The sequence below is a fragment of the Lepidochelys kempii genome, chromosome 21 (genome assembly GCF_965140265.1).
Source record: "Lepidochelys kempii isolate rLepKem1 chromosome 21, rLepKem1.hap2, whole genome shotgun sequence".
NCBI classification, from domain to species: Eukaryota; Metazoa; Chordata; order Testudines; family Cheloniidae; genus Lepidochelys; species Lepidochelys kempii.
This window is the reverse complement of record NC_133276.1, coordinates 14355892-14364506: the sequence shown is the minus strand read 5'-3', so window position 1 is coordinate 14364506 and position 8615 is coordinate 14355892.

The following is an 8615-nucleotide window of genomic DNA, read 5'->3' as shown; positions in this document are numbered from 1 at the left end:
CTGTGGCCTCTGGACGTCCGTCTCTCAGAGCCCGGCTACGCTTGCATTTTATAGCGCTCTAGCTTGCTGGCTCAGGGCTGTGAAAAATCACCCCCCCCCCACCCCTGAGTGCAGCAAGTCGGAGCGCTTTCAAGCGCCAGTGTGGACAAGGCTCCAAGCGCTGGGCGCTCAGAGCTAATCCCCTCGTGGAGGTGGATTACCAGGGGCGTGGGGAGAGCTCTCCCAGCGACCATGCTTGCACTTCAAAGCGCTCCCGGGACAGAGTGTTAAAGTTCCCAGCTGTAGCCCCTTCGTGATTTTCAGCTCTTTGCAGGCTGGGCAGAAACCCTGCCCCATCTTGAGTGATTTCAGCTCTCAGTGATTTTTAGCTCTTACCATGGCAGAAACACAGTCCCACCACACCTGGTTTTAGTGCTGATTGAGCATTTAAAATAAAAAAATAAAAAGAGACTCCTAATAAAGCCTGTTTAGCGCTTTCTCTGAAGAAGGGGCGGGGGGAAAAAAGAGAAGTAGGAAACATGTTAAACCAGTCCCAGAAGAACAGTTGGGGAAAGGTCATGCATCCAACAAAGTGAGCTGTAGCCCACGAAAGCTTATGCTCAAATAAATGTGTAGTCTCTGAGGTGCCACAAGTCCTCTCGTTCTTTTTGCGGATACAGACTAACATGGCTGCTACTCTGAAACCAGCTTTAAACAGAACTCTTATTCTCACCCATCTTATTTTCACAGGACTATGGCATTCAAGCCCCTGACTTAATAAGGGTCTTTCAACGGAGGATGACCCCCTCATTTGGGACAGATTAAGCACAGTCCTGCTTCCCTGTATTCCTACAATAATTACAACATTGGTAACCATATTTCATTACCCCCATTCAGTACTAAAGTGATTTGTAACCCAACACCAGCCAATGTTGATCACTTTGACACCACTCTATCTGCTGAATATCTAAGCAGAGCAGGAGCAAACTGTATTTACATAAACACACCTAAAGTCTCTCCCCCTGCCAGCTAGCTGTCAGACGATCATTCATTGAGACCCTGCTTACATGGGTATAGCTCTGACTTGATCACTGATTATAAGAAAACACGAGCCAGAGTTGGGAATAAGCGATCAGAGTGAGGTGACTTTGAAGGTGTGCAGACTGAAGATATCAAGCTGTAAATATCCTCTGAACCTTCCCATCAGTTATCTGGGAATATCAGATTTCTACAGAAGCGTGCTTAGGTGTTACACCTACCATTGCACTTAATGAGATTGTGAACACCGGATTTAGACGCCGGGTGCAAGTTGCGGATGACTTCTCTGTGTTGCAGACTGAAGCTAAACTCGTCAGAGCAGGACTGTGTCTTCTGTGCACTTTACAGTGTCAATGTTTAACTACTACTAATCCCTCAGAACAACCCTGCTTTCACAAGCCTCTCCCACAAGGACAAGAAAAGAGTCCTGAATTTATTTTGGGCCTTTGGTGTCACCACTTTGCTCCATGACATGAGGACACAAAGTCTTTCTGCATTTACATAATGTCATCATGACTGGTTGTCTAATTCTGGATCCATGTCAAGGTGCTGGTCTTAATCTCAGGAGCCTCAGGCTACAGCCCAGCTGTCTCAGAGATAGCTTCTAACTCCATGCACCAAGGCAACAGCCCTGGTTAACAGAGATCTAAGTGCCTGATGGTCCTCAGAGCGAAAGTGCTGGGGGCCCAGGCCAGATCTGGGGGAAGATTCTTGGCTGTGTCATTTCCTATCGCTAAAAATCTGGATGAGCCTGACCACTTATAGGGTGCGGTAAGACTCATCTGTTCACGCGAGCCTCCTCTCAATACACTGCTTCTGAAGACAAATTTGAAGGGCCTACGATGAGTGAGAAGCGAGGACCCTGGCCCATTAAGAAAGGATTGGTGCTCTCCTTGATCATGTATCTGGCATCCAGATGCTCTGGTGATAAGCGAACCTGTATATGGATTGAGAGGTAACACAAATGTCACAATACTAGATCCAGGTCTTCAGAGGTATTTAGGCACCTGACTCTCATTGGTTTCAATGGGAGTTAGGCACCTAAATACCTTTGAGGATCTGGGCCTAAGCACCTTGGGAAAAACTGAACCACAGGAAACAATTTTTCCCCGTTCTGCTCTAGTCCACTCTTGCCACCCTCTTGAATGATAGGGAAGCCAGAGTTGGTAGGTCATTTCCAAGATGTATTCCAGAGATTCTACCGGAGGGTGCTGGGAATTAGAGTGATACTTTATCAGTTAGGTGGCACCTTTCATCTGAGACTTTCAAAGCAATGTCCAAGCAATAATTAATGAAGCCTCACAACCTCTCTGGGAGACAGGTATATATTGTTCTTAGGCCTGGCTGAAAAGTCTCTTCCTAAACCGTTTTCGTGGAAAATGTCCACAAGACACAGAAAATTACAATTTTTCATCAAAAAACTGAATGCCTGAAAGCTGAAGTATTTCAAAATGTTTCGGTTTTCAGTGAAGATTTGTATTGCTTGACCCTACTTTGGTTTGTTATGAAATACACTTAAGAGAAAGAACCAGCGTTAGTCATGTTTATGAATATGGTGCAGGAAAATGGGTTTATATGATACCAGTCTCCGAAGAGCAGTTTTGTGCAGGGATGTTACACTTACCTTGTGCAGAAGGTGTGCTCCCCCAAGTTACACATTTTAGCTGGTATTATATATATGATTTTACAAGTTACACATTTCTTTACACATCACTAAAATTCAATCCATCAGCTTGTCCCAGTTCCCTAACTTGTTCTGATCTTTCCTTCTCTTTGTTTTGGATCTTTGTTTTGGTATTGATCCATGAAGATCCTTCTCTAGTTTGTTCTAAGACATAGAACAAATGTATCTTGATTTTGACAAGTTTCCTATCTGCTTAAGTGAAATGCTTCAGCAAATCTAAAGTGTTATTGGATACTTAGCATAAGTGAACGGGATTTTGATACAGGCCTGTTTATGCTATATCACTGTTATAATATTTGTGATTAATGTTGGTGCTTAATGTATATTAGTATACATTACTAATATGTATATATATGGTGCAGATAATATGTATTATTGATATATATTTATGTTAGCCAGCATATATAGTCAACAAGGCCCCTGCTTGTTGTCTTGTTTGTTGTAGTCAAGGTGATACTTTTGCCAATTTAATATATGAATTAATAGTGAGAATCCTTCATATGTAATTTAAAGTTTTTAACAAACGGTGTAAGCGGCAATACATAATTACCACAGCTAAAACGAATCAGAGAAGGGCTACTAGGATGATCCGAGGAATGGAAAACTTGTCTTATGAAAGGAGACTCAGGGAGCTTGGCTTGTTTAGCCTAACTAAAAGAAGGTTGAGGGGAGATATGATTGCTCTCTATAAATATATCAGAGGGATAAATACCAGAGAGGGAGAGGAATTATTTAAACTCAATACCAATGTGGACACAAGAACAAATGGATATAAACTGGCCACTAGGAAATTTAGATTAGAAATTAGACGAAGGTTTCTAACCATCAGAGGAGTGAAGTTTTGGAATAGCCTTCCGAGGGAAGTAGTGGGGGCAAAAGATCTATCTTGCTTTAAGATTAAACTCGATAAGTTTATGGAGGAGATGGTATGATGGGATAACATGGTTTTGGTAATTAAATATTCATGGTAAATAGGCCCAATGGCCTGTGATGGGTTTTTAGATGGGGTAAGATCCAAGTTACCCGGGAAAGAATTTTCTGTAGTATCTGGCTGATGAATCTTGCCCATATGCTCAGGGTTTAGCTGATCGCCATATTTGGGGTCGGGAAGGAATTTTCCTCCAGGGCAGATTGGAAGGCCCTGGAGGTTTTTCGCCTTCCTCTGTAGCATGGGGCACGGGTCACTTGCTGGAGGATTCTCTGCTCCTTGAGGTCTTCAAACTACAATTTGAGGACTTCAATAGCACAGATATAGGTGTGAGGTCTTTTTTAGGAGTGGTGGGTGAAATTCTGTGGCCTGCATTGTGCAGGAGGTCAGACTAGATGATCATAATGGTCCCTTCTGACCTAAATATCTATGAATCTATGAATCCACCTTGTAACACAAGCAAAGCCTTAAACACAACTTCATCCAAGTGCAGGAAATCAGCATGTCGAGATCCCCACTATGGACCAAGTTACTCGAGGCCTGTTTTGCCTTGTGCATGTTATTGCTAATGTGAATAATGTGTGTGGCTTTTTTGGCTAGTCATGTTTTAAAGTGATGAATACACACATTAAAACTGGTAGGTAAATGTTAACTTCGTTTTGGTATTGAGCTTACTTCGGATAACAGATTTGTTTTGAAAAACTGGGAAAGGCGTTATGAGTGTCTTCCACAGGCTCGTACATGAGGAGCAAAACAGAAATCTGGAGGAGTGACATTACAAGTGACATTTCTTGTCATTAGTTACTACACAGTACTGTCCATTCATGTTATAGGTCACCCTTCCCGCTGACGTTTACCATTTGGTAAGCTTTACTGGGCAGGAGATAGGAGCGTCGAGCTTCTCTGTCTCCGATGCTGGGCTGAGCCTTTCTGGAGTTGTGATGTTAAAAACATCCCTGGCATAAGAAGCTGTGTGGGGTGCTTATCAGGTGTGCATTGGTGCATGATACACCAGTAGTTGACGTAGATTCAGCTGTTTTTGTAGATAATGCCTTCCAGTTCAGTGTAGATACTGCTGAATGGACAGTACCCAATTTATTCAATATTGCGGTGCCAGGATCCAATATCGGCAGTGATTCCGTAAGAGAAGTGTACATGGAACCAGATACTAAGCATAGAATCATAGAATATCAGGGTTGGAAGGGACCTCAGGAGGTCATCTAGTCCAACCCCCTGCTCGAAGCAGGACCAATTCCCAGTTAAATCATCCCAGCCAGGGCTTTATCAAGCCTGACCTTAAAAACCTCTAAGGAAGGAGATTCTACCACCTCCCTAGGTAACGCATTCCAGTGTTTCACCACCCTCTTAGTGAAAAAGTTTTTCCTAATATCCAATCTAAACCTCCCCCACTGCAACTTGAGTCCATTACTCCTCCTTCTGTCATCTGCTACCATTGAGAACAGTCTAGAGCCAGATTGTTTTGAATAACATGTGCCTTAATTAGGATGTTGTGTTACTGACCTCAGATGGTTCTTAAAGGGAATTTGGTTACATGCTTTAACATACTGTCAGTTAGCTAGAGTTTTTATCAATTAGCTAACTGTTTATCGTTAATAAGGTTGGGCAATTTTCCTTTTTCAGTGTTTTCTAACGAGCTGGTTATGGGAGTTACACAGTAAGTGGTACATATAATTTCCCTACCATGATTTCCCCTTGCCTTTAGGTTGTTTACTGTAAATAATGTATTAATTTGTACTTGTGTTTTTACAGTTTAGCATATTGCATATTGTAAATGGTGTACCATTTCTTAGTGGCCAGGCCGTCAGTACCACACAATGGTTTCCACTGCCTGGTGGTCAAAATAGTTCATGATTTATATCTATCTATCTATCTATCTATCTATCTATCTATCTATCTATCTATCTATCTATCTATCTATCTATCTATCTATCACCCCTGTTTCAAGAAGATATTTAGAGTTAGATCATCTTGAAATGTAGCCAAGAATTTTGGAGTGTTCTACAGTATTTTGAAAGATACCAGACTGTGAAATAGTTTTTTGACCAGCCCTTGAGTTTTGTGCTCATTTCTGATAAGACGCTATCATATTAATTAATCAAGAAATATGCAGTAATGATACATTTGTTTTTACGCAGTAACCAAATTTCGCCATATTTTAGTGAGAAAGATTTAAAACCACAGGTATATCCGTGAACTTACTTTGCTTAATAATATACAGTTTAAATAACAGTTTGACCTGGCCCGGTTATTGGTTTTTATAATGTTTCTATAGTTGATTGCATCCTCGTTTGTCCATGTATAGTAAGCAGAAGTGTAGTGGACCAGTCTGTTATTTATAACACACTTAAAAAAATATTTTCAACAGGGCAGGTTTTTTCCACTGTGTACTGATATTTCCTGGTGTTTGTGGTCTGTGGGATGCACCCTTAAATAGCTTAAGTTGGTTAACAGGATATATTGTTTGTTTGTTTGTTTGTCTGGTGTTACATTTCCCTTGTTTTTAGTAACCCGAGTGTATACACAGATTAATTTAGTTTATTTACAATATAATACGGCTCAAGTCATTTATAACACAAGCTGTGCTTTGGTACAGCATATGAGAGAAAAATGACCTGTTTTTTCACTCTTTATTCCCCCCTTTGATAAAATACATTTTTGCTTTTTATTCTGATTTTTCAATTCTTTAGCATAACTAGACATGTTTTAGGTGCTTTTGCAGTTTTTGCAAAGACATTTATTTTTAACTTGTGCATTACTAGTGTTCCATAATAAACATGGGTGCACTCTTCTTGGACGTGATTTTGAGTTGTAGTCAAGGGAGGGGCACTAACCACCCTCAACAGCACCTTCTGTCCCAGCCCCGCAACCCTAATCCCAGCCTGGTGAGAGGGGAGGCCCTGGGTGGTAGTGGTGGTCTGGAGAGCTAGCCCACTCCTCACTCCCCTCACAGCAGCAGCTCCTGTCCATTGGGTCTAGGCTTAGCTCCCTGCACCCGGCGTCCTGACCTGGTGCATGGGGTCACAGCGCCACTCAAGTTTGGCACCCTTGGTTTCATGATTTCTGGGGGTGGAAAGGAACCCAGGCTAAACCCACGCCTGCATCTAACACAGGAAAAAATAGCAGAAATGCTGAAGGAAATTTGAGAGCCTCAATGGACATTATGAGCCTAAATACCCTTGAGGATCTATCTGGGCCTCAGACCCACTTCCTTCCTAGCTTGTGAAAGTGACTTGACAACAGCTAGGACTATTACTAATAGATATTGTCAATACCCCTTTTCAGACGGGTCTGCGCATGTGGTATCCAACTGGTACCCAAGAAGCCGTCTCTTGATTTAACAGACATTACCTGCTACTGCTTGGTATCCTTCTTACTTTTGAATATAGTAATTGAAAAACCAGCAAAGAGCCATTTACAACTACACCGGTGTTCTAGATCCCTCCGGGCTGGGATGTGGAGTGACAATAATGCTGGCCACGCTGCTGAATGGACAGAGGGCGAATGACCCTGGACTGTGGTCAGAATGTCCATATCCGTATTAGTGGATCTCTCGGTGGTTTTGGATGCTAATGATCATGATCAACTATTCGACATTGGTGAGGCCTCATCTGGAGTACTGTGTCCAGTTTTGGGCCCCACACTTCAAGAAGGATGTGGATAAATTGGAGAGAGTCCAGCGAAGGGCAACAAAACTGATTAGGGGCCTGGAACACATGAGTTATGAGGAGAGGCTGAGGGAGCTGGGATTGTTTAGCCTGCAGAAGAGAAGAATGAGGGGGGATTTGATAGCTGCTTTCAACTACCTGAAAGGGGGTTCCAAAGAGGATGGCTCTAGACTGTTCTCAATGGTAGCAGATGACAGAACGAGGAGTAATGGTCTCAAGTTGCAGTGGGGGAGGTTTAGATTGGATATTAGGAAAAACTTTTTCACTAAGAGGGTGGTGAAACACTGGAATGCGTTACCTAGGGAGGTGGTAGAATCTCCTTCCTTAGAGGTTTTTAAGGTCAGGCTTGACAAAGCCCTGGCTGGGATGATTTAGTTGGGGATTGGTCCTGCTTCGAGCAGGGGGATGGACTAGATGACCTTCTGGGGTCCCTTCCAACCCTGATATTCTATGATTCTATGATTCTATGATAATTACTCTCCTGGAGTGAAGCTAAAGCAGGAGTTAACAGAAAAGCGCCCAGATGGTCCCAACCCTTTTTTTTTGCAGTTCCTAGAAAACAGTGAATACCTTGTGGAGTTCCACCTGGTTCTGTTCTTTTCCTCATCCTATTTAACATCTCCACGAGTCCACGGCGGGATCACGAGATATCATGGACACATCGGCAGGTGAGCGCTGTGCTGGAGAATGCAAATACTGGAAATACTGGAAGTGCCAGCAGATGCTGTTCTAGCTCCCCATAAAAGTATCGGAACGACGTCCTGGAGGGTTTTGGCAGGACTCAAGGACTGAGTCTCAAGTGCCAGCAACATGCAGATTACACGTGGTTTAACATATCATTTACGTCTGCCACTGTGAATGTTCCTGTCTCTCAGCAGGCCCAGTGCCTGGCTGATATTGGCACCTGGATGGTTGGCGGTTGGCTGAAACTAAACCTGGTGACTGAAGAGGGAAACATTCGGAAGATCTGGCCACCGCTATAACTTTGCCCTCTCTTGAGTCTGCTTTCAGATGGTCAGAGCAGTGTGCAGCCTGGGGCCTTCTGGACCTTGCGCTGCTGATGTTGGATACTCAGATGACTACAGTGGCTAAAAATGTCTCCTCCAAGGCGCAGCTGCCCAGAGCTTGTCGCTCTCCTTGCAGACGCTGACTGGGCCGCAGTGTTCTACGCTTTCATGCCCTCCCTCTTGGATTACTGCAACTCACTCCACCTAGGAATGAGCCCCCCCAACGTTAAAAATGCTTTAATTAGTCCAGTGTGCAGCAGCCCATCTCCTCAGCCAGATGGGCTGCTGCGAGA